The sequence below is a fragment of the Canis lupus genome, chromosome 36 (assembly GCF_003254725.2).
Source record: "Canis lupus dingo isolate Sandy chromosome 36, ASM325472v2, whole genome shotgun sequence".
Classification (NCBI taxonomy): domain Eukaryota; kingdom Metazoa; phylum Chordata; class Mammalia; order Carnivora; family Canidae; genus Canis; species Canis lupus.
The window spans coordinates 28,211,505-28,225,495 of record NC_064278.1 but is presented as its reverse complement, the minus strand read 5'-3'; the positions used below and the strand labels follow the sequence as shown (position 1 = coordinate 28,225,495).

The 13,991-nt window shown below is 32.5% G+C and overlaps 1 long non-coding RNA gene across 3 annotated transcripts in view; it reads left to right on the top strand.

The window, feature by feature from the left end:
* Positions 1-13,991, top strand: part of LOC112668235 (uncharacterized) — a 236,092-nt gene that overhangs the window by 180,481 nt on the left and 41,620 nt on the right. Inside the window, exons 1-3 of one of the 3 annotated variants that reach the window (XR_003141597.3) lie at positions 1,327-1,416; positions 7,989-8,059; positions 10,171-10,293. This is a non-coding gene — a long non-coding RNA (uncharacterized LOC112668235). Of the gene's footprint in view, positions 1-1,326; positions 1,523-7,988; positions 8,060-10,170; positions 10,294-13,991 lie in introns of those variants that run through there. The other 2 variants (XR_003141596.3, XR_007408595.1) reach the window with 2 other exon arrangements.

Genomic DNA, 13,991 nt, shown 5'->3' with positions numbered 1-13,991 from the left:
TGAAATCTTTAAAATAAAGTAAAATTAGAATTCAATATCATTTGTATATTTTTGATGAGATAAATTTTATATATAGTGAAAGACACCAATTTTAATGGGCTTTGACAAATCTATATATATGCATATACTATGCAAATGCATATAACGTAAAACCATAAAAAAAAGAGAGAATGTTACGTCACCTAAGAAAGGTCTATTATGCCCATCTTCTGTTGATCATTGGCCCACCCATTAGAGTTGTGTTTTCCACCAATAGTTAGTTTAGTCTGTTCTAGAACTTCCCTTAAATAAATTATAAAAGATCTATTTTTGTATAATGTTTCTTTCATCCAAAATTTCAATAAGAAATTAATCTATGTTTTACTTAAGTCAATATCAATAACCCATTCCTTTTGAAATCCATGTTTTCCATATCCCATTATCAATAACTCATTCCTTTTAATTGCTGAGTAATATTCCATTCCATTTTATGAAAATATATATGTGTTAGATTATACAAAGGGAAGCAGAGCTACTTTAGAAAAGTCATAATCAAACTGCTAAATATCACTCTAGACAGCAGTTATGGAAAAAAGACACGTTGCCTCCAGGAAGCTGAAAATAAGACTGACAGTTAAGTTTTCTACTGAAACTATAAAAGCTAGAAGACAATGAGCTGACACCTTTAAAGTGTTGATCTACATTTTAATAAAGAAAAGAGAATGAAAAGATATTAATCTAAATTTTATTTGTATTGAAAGTATCCTATGGATAGTAAGGCAAAATGTGATTTCAGAAAAATAAAATGTCTAGAGACTTTATTACCAGAAGATAGGTGAAGTGAAGACACATTACTGTAGTTCTTCAAGGTGAGATAGAACAAAATAACTCAAGAAGGAAGCATAGATATTTGGAAAAGAATAAAAATCATGGGAAAATTATCATGTGGGTAATATGCAAAAAAAAACTATTAACTATTTAAAAAACAATAATAAAATATCCTGAAAGTTTATGACGAATATAAAATTAAAATATGTGAAGGTAATAGAAGAGACAGTTTATAGTAATTCAGTCAGTTTTGAAAAGTACTTACATTGTATGGAAATCATTAACGTTGACTCTGATAAATCACAGCTACTTATTGTTACCTTCAGAATTTACTAGTGATCATCAACCTGAAATTTTTTTGTGACTTTATATTTGTGGAGCAGTTTTAGGTTTACAACAAAATTGGAACAATGTACAGAGATTTCTTATATAGCCCCTCCACCATCTGTGCATAGCATCCCCTATTAGCAATACCCACCTACTAAAATGGTACTTTTTTTCCCCTTTTTTACCAGGAAAGAACAAGCATTGGCACAATATAATCACATCAAGTCAATAGTTCACCCTAGTATTCACTTGGTGTTGTGCATTTTATGGATTTGGATGAAGGTATAATGGCGGTGACATATGCATCATAATATCATACAGGGTATTTTTACTGCCTTAAGAATCCTCTGTGCTCTTCTATTCATCTCTCCCCTCACTCTCACCTCAGGTAACCACCGACCTTTTTATTGTCTTCCTAGTTTTTCTTTTTCCAGAATAACATATACTTGGAATAATTTGGCTTCTGTCACTTAGCAAGAAGTATTCAAGTCTCCTCCATGTCTTTTCATGGCTTGAAAGTTCTTTTTTTTTATTTTAACACTGCATAATATTCCATGGTTTGGATGTACCAAAGTTTATGTATCCGTTCATCTACTGAAGGACATCTTGGTTGCTTCGGGATTTTGGTAATTATGAAAAAACAGTTATAAACACTCATGTCTAAGTTTGTTTGGTCTGCTACAGCAAAATACCACAGAGTAGCTGACTTGTTAATAGCAAAAATTTATTGTTCATGGTTCTGGATTCTAGAAGTCTGAGATAAGGAGGAAACATGGTCAGGTGAGGACCATGGTTATGTACTTTACTCTTCAAAGGGCAGAAGGGGCCAGGCGTGGGATGTTTTTTATAATAATGCTAATACCATTGATGAGGGAGCACTTCACCCTCATGAGCTAATTACTTTCCAGAGACCCCACTTATTAACGCCATTGCCTTTAGAGGATTGGATTTCAACATATGAATTTTGGTGGGATACAAACATTCAGACCAGAATACTCCACGTGAGGGTTGGATGGTACATTAGTTTTCAACTCCTTTGAGTAAGTACTCAGGAGCTTGATTGCGGGTTCATATGGTACAGTATGTTTTATAAGAAACTGCTAAACTGTCTTCCAAAATAAATGTCCAATTTTCCATCCCCACCAGCAACAAATGAGAGTTGGTCATTCATTGTTGGTCCACATCCTCACTAGCCATCATTTTGTTGTGTTATGGGTTTTGACCGTTCTAATACGTTTCTAGTTGTATTTCATTATTTTAATTTGCGTTTTCCTTGTGACCTATGATGTGGAACATCTTTTCATATGCTTACTCTCCATCTGCATATATTCTTCAGCAAGTTGTCTTTTTAAGGTCTTTGATCCATTTTTTAATTGAATTGTTTTCTTATTGTTGAGTTTTGTTGGTTTATTTGTTACAAGTGTTTTATTTAAATACCAATTAGTTGTCATGTAGTATAATATTAGTTTCAGGAGTAGAATTTAGTGACTCATCACTTACATATGATGCTCAGTGTAACTGTTGAGTCTTAAGAGGGTTGTTTTGTCTTGTTTTATATAATATAGATAACAGTTATTTACCCATTGTGCCTTTTGCAAATATTTCTCCCAGTTTATGGCTTATCTTTCAGTTCTCTTAACATTTTCTTTCACAGAACAGAAAATTTTAATTTTATGAAGTCAAGCTTATTATTTATTTCATGGATCATATCTTTCGTGTTGTATCTGAAAAGGCATCACCACACACAAAGTCGTCTAGGTTTTCTCCAAAGTTATCTTGTAGGATACTTTTGTATTTTACATTTAGAGCTATGATGCATTTTGAGTTATTTTTTTGTGAAGGGTATGAAGTCTTTTTAGATTCAGATTTTTCATGGGGACATCATTTCAGGACCATTTTTTTGCTCTTTGCTCCATTGTATTGCCTTTGCTTTTTTCAAACATCTGTTGGCCATACTTGTAAGTGTCCTGTTTCTGAGCTCTTATTCTGCTCCATTGATCTATTTGTCTATTCTTTCACCACACTGTTTTGATTACTGTAGTTTTAGAGTGAATCTTGCAGTTGGTAGAGTTAGTCCTCCAACTTTCTTCTTCTTTTCTAATATTTGGCTACTCTGCATTTTTCACCTCTCCATATAAAATAAATTGCTGAGATTGGCATTGATTCTATAGATCAATTTATGACGACATCTTGACAATATAAGTCTTCCTATCCATGTACGTGGGATATCTCTCCATTTATTTAGCCTTTGATATTATTTATCAGAGTCTCGTTTTCTTCACACAGATCTTATGCATATTTATTAGGTTTATACTTAAATATTTTATTTTTAGGGGGTGCTAATGTAAATGGTATTGTGTTTTTATTTAAGTCCACTTGTTTATTGTTGGGATATAAGAAAGCAATTAACTTGTGTGTATTAACCTATATCCTACAATCTTGCTATAATCACTTGCTGGTTTAAGGTATTGGTTTCAGGAGTCTTTTAGGTTATTCTTTCAGATTTTCTACATAGTTGATACAGCATCTGCAAACAAAGACAGTTTTATGTCTTCATTTTTATTCTGTATCCTGACATGATGCACTGGGAAGGACTTCCAGCTCCATGTTGACAAGCAGTGGGGAGATAAGACATCCTTGCTTTCTACCCGATTATAGTGGGAAAGCTTTGAGTTTCTCACTTTTTTTCTTTTTTTTTTTTTTTTTTTTAGGTTTCTCACTAATAAGTATGAATGAGTTTCTCACTTCTAAGTATAATGTTTGTTGTAGGGTTTTTGTAGTTTTTAACCTATATTCTGGAGAAAACTCTTCCTTATTCCTAGTTTACTGAGAATTTTTATCATAAATATATGTTAGATTTTGTCAAATGCTTTTTCTGCATCTATCAATTTGATTATGCCATTTTTCTTTTATGGTCTGCTGATGTGATGAACTACTTTAACTGATTTTCACATGTTGAATCAACCTTGCATTCTTGGGTAAATCCCACTTGGTCGTGATGTATAATTCTTTATTTATTTTTTTTGGATTCAGTTTACTATTACTTTGCTAGAGTTTATCCATGGCAACCATGTTTATGAAGGTTATTGGTCTGTAAGTTTTCTTAAAATGTCTTTGTCCAGGGATCCCTGGGTGGCGCAGCGGTTTGGCGCCTGCCTTTGGCCCAGGGCGCGATCCTGGAGACCCGGGATCGAATCCCACATCAGGCTCCCGGTGCATGGAGCCTGCTTCTCCCTCTGTCTGTGTCTCTGCCTCTCTCTCTCTCTCTCTGTGACTATCATAAATAAATTAAAAAAAAAATTAAAAAAAAAATGTCTTTGTCCAGTATTGGCATTTGGGTAATATATTGGTCTCATAGAGTGAGTTAGGAAGTATCCCCTCTGTTTCTAACTTTCTAAAAGAGTTGTAGGGTATTTGTCTGGTTTCTTCCTTAAATGTTTGGTAGAAATCACCAGTGAACCCACCTGGACCTGGCAATTTCTGTTTTGGGAGTTCATTGTTTATTGTTTAAAATTCTTTGTAGATATAGTTCTTTTCAGATTGTCTATTTCTTTTTGTTTGAGTTTAGGAAAATCATTCTTTCAAGGAATTTATCCACTTCATCTAAATTATCAAATTTGTAGGCATAGAATTGTTTAGAGTATTCTTTTATTATCCTTTTGATGTACTTAGGTCTTGTAATGATGTCCCCTCTTTCACTTCTTATATTAATAATATGTATCTTCTATTTTTTTAGCTAGCCTGCATATTGATTTATTAGTTTTATTGATCTTTTCGAAGAAGTACTTTTATTTTCATTGATTTCCTGTTTTAACTTCACTGATTTCTGCTCGAATTCTTATTATTTCTTTTATCCTAGCTACTTTGCATTTAATTTGCCCTTTTTTCTAGTTTCCCAAGGTATATTGCTGATTTTAAATATTTATCTTTTCTAATATATGCATTCAATGCTATAAGCTTCTTTCTAAGCACTACTTTCACTTCATCTCACAAATTTTGATAAATTGAGATTTCGTTTTCATTTAGTTCAACTATTTTAAATGTATCTGGAAACTCCTTTGACCCCTATGTTATTTTGAAGTATGTTGTTTAATCCCCATGTATTTTAGTATTATCCAGTTGTCTTTTTGTTATTTATTTCTAGCTTAATACTACTATATTCTAAGAGTATATATTGTATGATTTCTATACTTCAAAATGTTAAATTGTATTTTATGGCCTAAATTATGATCTATCTTTGTGAGTATTACATGTGAGCTTGAGAAAAATGTGCATTCTGTTGTTGGATGAAATATTTTGTAAATGTCAATTATATCCAGTTGATTGATGATATTGCTGGGTTTCATTGTTTCCTTACTGATTTTTGGCCTGCTGAAGCTGTCTATATTCTGAGAGAATGGTGCTGAAGTCTCCTGTTTTGATACCGGATTCATTTATTTTTTCTTATAGTTCTATCATTTTTTGCCTTATGTAGCTTGATACTCTGTTGTTGGGTACATAGACATTAAGAGTTGTTATATCTTCTTGGAAAATTGATCCTTTTAAAATAATGTAATGCTCTTATTTATTCCTGATAATTTTCTTTACTTTAAAATGTGCTCTGTTTGAAGTTAGTATGGCTACTCCTGCTTTTTTTTTTTTTTTTTTTGATTAGTGTTAACAAGATATATTTTCTTCCATTTATTTACTTTTAATCTATATGTATCTTTATATTGAAAGTGTGTTTCTTGTAGACAAAATATACCTAGCCAATATTTTTTTATTCACTCTGACAATCTCAGTGGTGCATTTAGGCCATTGACATTGATGAATTAATCCCTACTATATCCCTTACTGTTTTCTATTTATTACCCTTGTTCTTTGTTCCTTTTTTTTGTCTTCCAGTCATTATCTGCCTTTTTAAAATTTTAATTGAACATTTTATATAATTCCATTTTCTCTCTTAGTATATCTGTTGTACTCCTTAAAATTGCTGACCTTGATTTTGTAATATACCTTTTCAAAATGCAAGTCCCCTTTCAAATAACACTATATCACTTCACAGGTCTGTGAGTAACCTATAAGAAAATAATTCTTATTTCTACTTTCCATCCCTGTGTCATTGCTGTCATTCATTCATTTCATTACATATAAGCACACACAGGCCTATATATGTATGTGTATGTGTGTGTGTGTATATATATATATATACACACACACACATATACAATATCCCTAAGCATAATAATCTAATACATGGTTGCTATTATTATTTTGAACAAATTGTTATCTGTTTAATTAAAAAATATGAAAAATAAAAGTTTTTGTTTTACTTTTACTTAATTCCTTCTTTGCTGCTCGTCCTTTATGTAGATTTGCGTTTTTTTGATCTATATTATTTTCCTTCTCTCTAAAGAAATTTTTAAAATATTTTTGCAACAAATTCTTTCCATTTTTGTTTGTTGAAAAAGTCTTTATTCTCCTTTACTTTTGGGAGATAATTTGCAGGGGACAGAATTCTAGGTCGGTGATATCTTTCAACATTTTACTGCATTTTCTTCTTATACTATTTCTAAAAAGTCAGATGTAATTGTTATCTTTAGTCCTCAACTTTTCTTTTCTAAACTTTGGTATTTATCCTGTGTGCTGTTCTCTGGGATTCCTGGATCTATGGCTTGGTGTCTAACAAAAAACTGGGGGAAATTCTCAGTCCCTATTTTTTCAGCTACTTCTTTTGTTCCTCCTTTTCTTTTTTATTCATCTGGTATTCCCATTAGGCATATGTTTCACCCTTTGTAGTTGTCCCATACACCCTCAATATTTTGTTTGGGATTTTCCCCTGTTTTTGTTTTCTTTGATTTTTGCCTTTTGAGAATACTACTGAAATATGCTTTACCTCAGAGATTCACTCTTCAGTGATGTCCAGCCCACAATTAAGTCTATAAGGCACTCTTCATTTTGGTTTCATTTTTATTCTTCCTTAGGATTTCAGTCTTCTGCTTTCCTTGCCCATCAGTTCTGCGTGCTGTGTAGTTTATTCACAGAGCACTTAGCATATTAACCATAATTGTGTTGAGTCCCCAGTTGGATAATTCCACCATCTATGGCATGTGTGGTTCTGATGCTTGTCTTCTTGTATTTTTGCCTATTGGTATGCCTTGTAATTTTTCTTGACACTTGGACATCACGTACTGAGTAAACAAAGTTGCTATAATGTTAGTAATGTGGTGGTGAGGTATGGAGAGTGGGGAAGTGTTCTATAGCCCAGTAATTAAATCAGATACCAAGTCTTTTAGTAAGTCTTTTCTAATTTACTTTAGGTCTGATTTATGTTGATGTTTCCCTTTTACTTTGTTGCTCTAATTTTTTCCATGCTTTTTTAAAAAAAATGTATTTATTTGACAATGTGAGCAGGGGGAGGGACAGAGGGAGAGAATCTCCAGCCGACTCCACACTGAGCACAGAGCCCAATGCAGGGCTTGATCTGACCACCCTGAGACCATGACCTGAGCTGAAATCAAGAGTCAGATGCTTAACCGACTGAGCCACCCAGGTGCCCCTTATTTTTCCATGCTCACACAAGTTGCTGTTCAATTTACTTTTCCTACCTGCTGATATAAAAATTCCTCCATACTTTCTGTTTCATTGATGGTTGCCATCATTTCCCTGCCTTCAGATGAATTTCACCCTAATCATATTTGCAAATGAAGTAGCAGCAATTTTCTCTACAAACTGTTCTCCATACAGTTTGTAGAGAAAACACAGTGCTTGTTTTTCTTCCTCTTATTTTCCTGTATGACAAGATCTGCTCTATTGTGTTGGTATCCAATTGGCACAAAGCTCCCACTTACATCTCCTTACCCTCTTGTTTCCAGGACCTGCTTGCTTCAGGTGAAAGAGTCATTTGAAAGAAGGATTTTCATCTCTCCAGAAGATATATTGCACGGTAGGTTTTTGAACTTTTGATTTTATTTTTCTCAGTCTTAAATTTTCCAGTTTAGTGTGTTTCCCATGGTATGTGCAGGGAGGGAATGAGGGGTTTAAATTGCAGAGGAGGCTTCACTGTATCACTTCTTGTTAGATAAAGAGAAATGGAGGTAGAAAGAACATTTGGAACCAGTAAGACCTAATAATTTGTAGCTCTTTGATCACTGCATATTAGCATTGATCTAAAAGGTATCTGACTTTCTTGATTTAGGTATCTTTAAGTAGGGATGATATGTTCTCAAATAGTGATGATAGGCTAGTTTTAAAAATCAAGTGTGTTACACTCTGTAAAAGGACATTTAAATTGAAAAGTGACATCACAAAAATGTTAGATATTATCTTTAAAGATGTGATACTATTTTGTATGTCAGTTTCAGATTTTTCTTAGTTTTTTGAAGTCAACATTTTTATGAAATTATTTATATGGCTTGCTATGTTCTTTTCTTGGGGTATATTTCATAAGCCTTTGTTTTATTTGTGACACTTGGAATATTTATTATCAATGGATTACCTTGCATTTACTTACACTTAACTTGTATTCTGCCTTTTAACTATGCTTGTTCATAAGTTATTTTCTTCTCTATGATCTTGGAAAGTTTAGAGTTCCTTGGTAATAGGACAATCTCATCCTGAATATTTTATTATTTGATTTTTTTACTTTAAAGATCTGAACTGGTATAAGTTTGGTGAAAGTAAATTTACATGCTAACCCAGCTACTAACAGTAGGAGTGAGAGTGTGGCCAGGTGAACTTATCAGTATGACAGGCATATGCTGAGACTACGAAATTGGCCCCAGGAACTGCACCTTTGATGCAGCCAGTCTCTGAGCTACTACCTTACAGGTATATGCAGTGTTTGTCAGTTTCTTAATACTTTGTGAAACAGAACCAGAGTTCAGGAGTATATTAAAATATTGAAAACAATATAAAATTTTCAGCTACTCATTTTAAATGAGCTATTTATGTGCTCTTTCATTTCCTAGATTATTTTCTAATCATATACTATGTTTAAATTTATGAGTTTGGATTTTATTAAAATCCAGGCTACATTCCTTAGGCTCTATATGTAGTATTGATGTTGTTTTGTCTATTAAAAAAATTTGATCAAAATATATCTGCTTTCTAATACAGGTGAGATTTTTAATGGGTTATGTTTCCAAATGTTAAGAATTATATTTCTGAAATAGTTCTTTATGATTTTCATAATCATTTAATGATTTTCTTTTTTAAGAAAATGTTAGTATTTGCAACAGATATTGAAGTCTAAAATCTGATGTAAATGCTTAGAAAAATTTTTTAGGAAGAATTTCTCAGGATCCCTGGGTGGCTCAGCGGTTTAGCGCCTGCCTTTGGCCCAGGGCGCGATCCTGGAGTCCCAGCATCCAGTCCCACATCGGGCTCCCTGCATGGAGCCTGCTTTTCCTTCCTCCTGTGTCTCTGCCTCTCTCTCTCTCCCTCTATGTCCATCATAAATAAATAAATCTTAAAAAAAAAGGAAGAATTTCTCAATCATTATAACAGATTATTTTCTCATTCATATTTGCTTACTATATTCTTAGGAAAAACTTTCACATTGTATTTATTTTATTTTTCTTTTTTTAAAGATTTTATGCATTCATAAGAGACACACACACAGAGGCAGAGACACAGGCAGAGGGAGAAGCAGGCTCCCTACGGGGAGCCCGATGCAGTACTGGATCCCAGGACCCTGGGGTCACCACCTGAGCCACTGAGCCACCCAGGCGTCCCTCATGTTGTATTTTATATTATAATCAATAGTGTTAAAACTCATTTCCAAAATTTCCTTTATCTTTTTTTGTCTATGGATTTGATCAATTGAGCCTAACAGCAGACAGTGGGGAAACAATGGAGCTATAGCTACTTAATGAGGTACTTTTCCTTTTGTAGCAGATACCAATGATCTAGTGGAAAATTACATCTTCATATTGCTAGAAGTTAACTTGTGCATGGTATGGCCAAATTCCTAAAATAAATGTGTTCATGTTCTTGGAATGCCAAGGTGAAAGGGATTCTAAGGAATATCCTGAAAATCTGACTCTTTTCTCTCAGGTGATTTGCTGGCCAAACAAGCTGCTCTTCTCAAAGGTAATATCCTACAGGTTTACCTCACACAGACACTGCTCTGTTGGAACTGCCCGATGGTAGCTTACAAAAAGTGGTGCCACCTTCCAGGTAAAAAGCTCCTCTTTGTAAAAAGCACCGAAAAAAAAAAAAATACAACGTCTTGACATGGTTTTAGGCAAAGAAACCCTCACTGTCACCACTTCACTCAACAATATTTTCTGTCAGAATATATCATAGGGAACAAATTGAGGGTTTTTTTGGGGGGGAGGGGGATGGAGGAACAAATTTGAATCATGCAACTTGTTGCTTTGTGGAAATATCCAACTTGTACAAATCCATCTTTTTTCCAAATAATCTATTTTTAGGACATCTGATTTTTCCCTATGGCTTGAAGCACATTTATATTAGATTTTGTGTTACTCAAAGGGCAATTTTCTGTGCCAAAACTTTCGGAAGTACAATTTTAATGAAAGATACAGGTGATTCTCCAAAGTTCTGAAGTATTACTGAAGAAATGCTATAGAAAGAATAGCCTTCCAAAGTATGTCTCTCACAACCCTCCTCTACCAACAATTTTCTCTTCTCTTGGATAACATGGTAAATCTTTGTTACATTGAATTTTATGTACAAACTGTCTTATATTCAAATTATTTATTATTTTCATAATTTGTTTTCATTTTTCAAATGGTAATACTCTTTTCCCTATCTATGGAAATTATTTACATACCTTGAGTAGAAATTAAGAATGTAAGTTTTTTTAAAACTAAAATTTGTAGAAATTCTAACAGTTTTTTACTTGGAAACATATTTAGAATATTGTGTGGGGTAGATATATGTGGATCTTTTAGTCATGCCCCATGAACATATTCTTTATAGGAAATTTTATGATCCTTAAGATATACATGGTTGTCAGATTCTATATAAAATCTTTTAATTTCTAATGTTGGGAAAACATTTATTTAAAAATTGGGCATCCAATTGGACATATCACATCTGGGGTTCAGATATAACATGAATGTCATGTGCTGTTCTCTAATTAAAGATATTTTCAGTATGTGATGATGGTGTTTTACAGTTTTATATCTAGTTCTATTAAAGATGCTACTTCTATTAAATCTGCTACAATGAGGAATTTCCTATACCTCTAAGTTTCTTTATATGTGGGTTTATTGCTATTCATCTTATGATACTGCATAATTTATTTGATTTTCTACTTTTGGGAAATTTCCACTTTTTCATTGTGATAAATAATGCTGTACTAAGCATTCTCGTACATATATTAATTTGCACCTTTTGGACTATTTCTTTAGGCTCAATCTTAAATATGGAATTAATGGGTCAAAAAGAATATGTATTTTAGCCATCTTACTATATACTCTACACTTTACCCATCAAAGTTAATTGTACAATTTAATGAGTTAGAAATGTAATTCAAATGTCCAAGTACAGACAGAGAAAATTCAGATATATCAAGATTCATCTTGATTCTTAGTTTCCAGTATGCTAACGATCCAATTCTTACCATCCATATCCATTTAAAGGTGCAGTATCAGGCTATAAAGTAGAGTTTAGGCCTTTTGTCTCTCGAGGTAATTCAGTTTCTAATTTCTAAGGAAAGGAGGCTAAAGCACCATATTCAATTTAGTCATCTCGATGAACAACAGTGGTTGAAACAGACTTAACTTTTCTCAGAGTAATTTTAAATATTATTGGAGGGGCTCCATAGATTTGGGTGTAGTTTATCAAAATGTAGAAGTATGAAATGACTGCTGATAAAAAAGCCTCATCCACGTGAAAAAAGAGCTTATTTTTTTTTCTCTTGACCCTTTTTCTTAATGGCACAGATGGGGAAATAAAACCACTTTGCAGTCAATCAACCAATAAATCAATACATAATTATATACACTTTGTAGATGTCTTCAGAGAGAGCCCAAAATATTTATTTCTACCACACCAATGAAATCAATTTGTGGGTCCTTGAACTCAAAAAGCAAACGTTTTCTCCTTTTATCACAAGTGCCTAGCTGATTCTGGCCATATGCTTTGGAGATAGGTTAGCTTACTATTTTCTTTTTGTTGTTTTTATATCGTCTTATTAAAGTACAATCCTTGGTTCATGGCATACAAGCTAACTTAATTAGTGAATTTTCCCTTTATTCATTTATTCATAAAATATTGAGTTCCATCTACATATCAAAATCTTTAGAATACTTAATGTAAATGTTGAAAATTATTTTATAATGGTCATTCAATAAGTAATTCATTTTGACAAATTGTCTTGCAATATTTGGCTACCTTAAGTTGCTTTTCAGTTGTATTTCCAGTTCCGCATACATTAGCTACTTTACTGTTTGTTTTTTTTTAATTTTTTTCTTTAGCATAACTTCTTACATGACTTTTTATTTTTCTACAAATATTAATTACTGTGTATATTTAATATACATATTCTTCTGCATGCCACAGATGCATGATCAAATAGTACTGTGGAGACAATGTTTGCCGAGGTTAGGATTGATTCCTTCTTAAACAAAGGATATGAATTATTATTTAGTAAAGATTAAACAGAATATTTAATAACTCAGAATTGAAAAACTTCAAGCTGAGTTAGACTACAGAGAAGTCTTCTTTTCAAGAAGACTTGAAGTGTTTAAAAATAACTAATGTTGAACTTCCTTTCTGACCACTAATTATCGCAGCAATATCTCTAAGGAATGTCCCTCAATAGATGTTATAAAATTAAATCGTTGTAAAGTTAAATTTGAAATTTTTGCTGTCTTCTTAAAAACTGGCAAGAATACTACTTACATAATTTATTAAAGAAAAAAAAATCATGAATGAAAAGAAATCTGTCTCTTCCCTTCCTAAATCTTTTTTGCTGAGAACAGTGCCTTGCATATGTTTATTGAACAAATATCTTTTTCAATATAAATCATTTTAACTATTCATAATTACTTATTATATTAATAAACACAACAGTAGCAATACACCGCAGTGTCCTTTATATTACAGGAAATGTGTTCACATATATTAATCTTTAGGAATTCTATTAGATTTACAAGATAAATATTATTACTATTTCAAGAGAGTAAAACATACTTTTTACTTGTTCATGATCATAGAACCAATGTTTTCACAAATAGTCCAAGGAAGCCATCATTCTTGTTTGTGGTCCAATGTTTTTTTTCTCTCTGCTTCAACATCACTTTTGTGATAAATTCTTATTTCCACCTGGTATTATAAGTATCTTTTATGCTTTGGACTCCAAAATCAGTACTGACACTTAATCTACACAAATATGTTTAATATACACTGTACTTAGAACATCTTCCTCCATGTTTTCAATTCAGGTCAGTCAGATTAAATACAATTAAATTCACGTTTGTGGTACATTTTCTACATACAAAGTCCTCTGTTAGGAACTGAGAGATCCATATTTGAAAAGGTATTTTCAGTACACCTGAAAATGTACCATTATACTGGGAGACTAATCTGTACATAAACAACTCTAATATATAAACGTCCTTGTGCATGCTATAAAACACCTGTAAACAAAGTTCTATAATTTAACAGAGGAGCAATTGATTTGACTAAGAAGAGGAACATGGAAGCCTTCATTTTGAGATGACATGTGCAATGCGAATGATATAATATGCCATATATACTGCATATGAAAATATTTTTAAGATAATTGCACCTAGGTCCTTTCCAAAGCCCCAATATACCATCCAGGATTTCCAGTAGTGGATATTTTAAGTTGATAATTTTAGAACAAACTAAGCAACTTCAGTACTTCTTGGATTATTTTA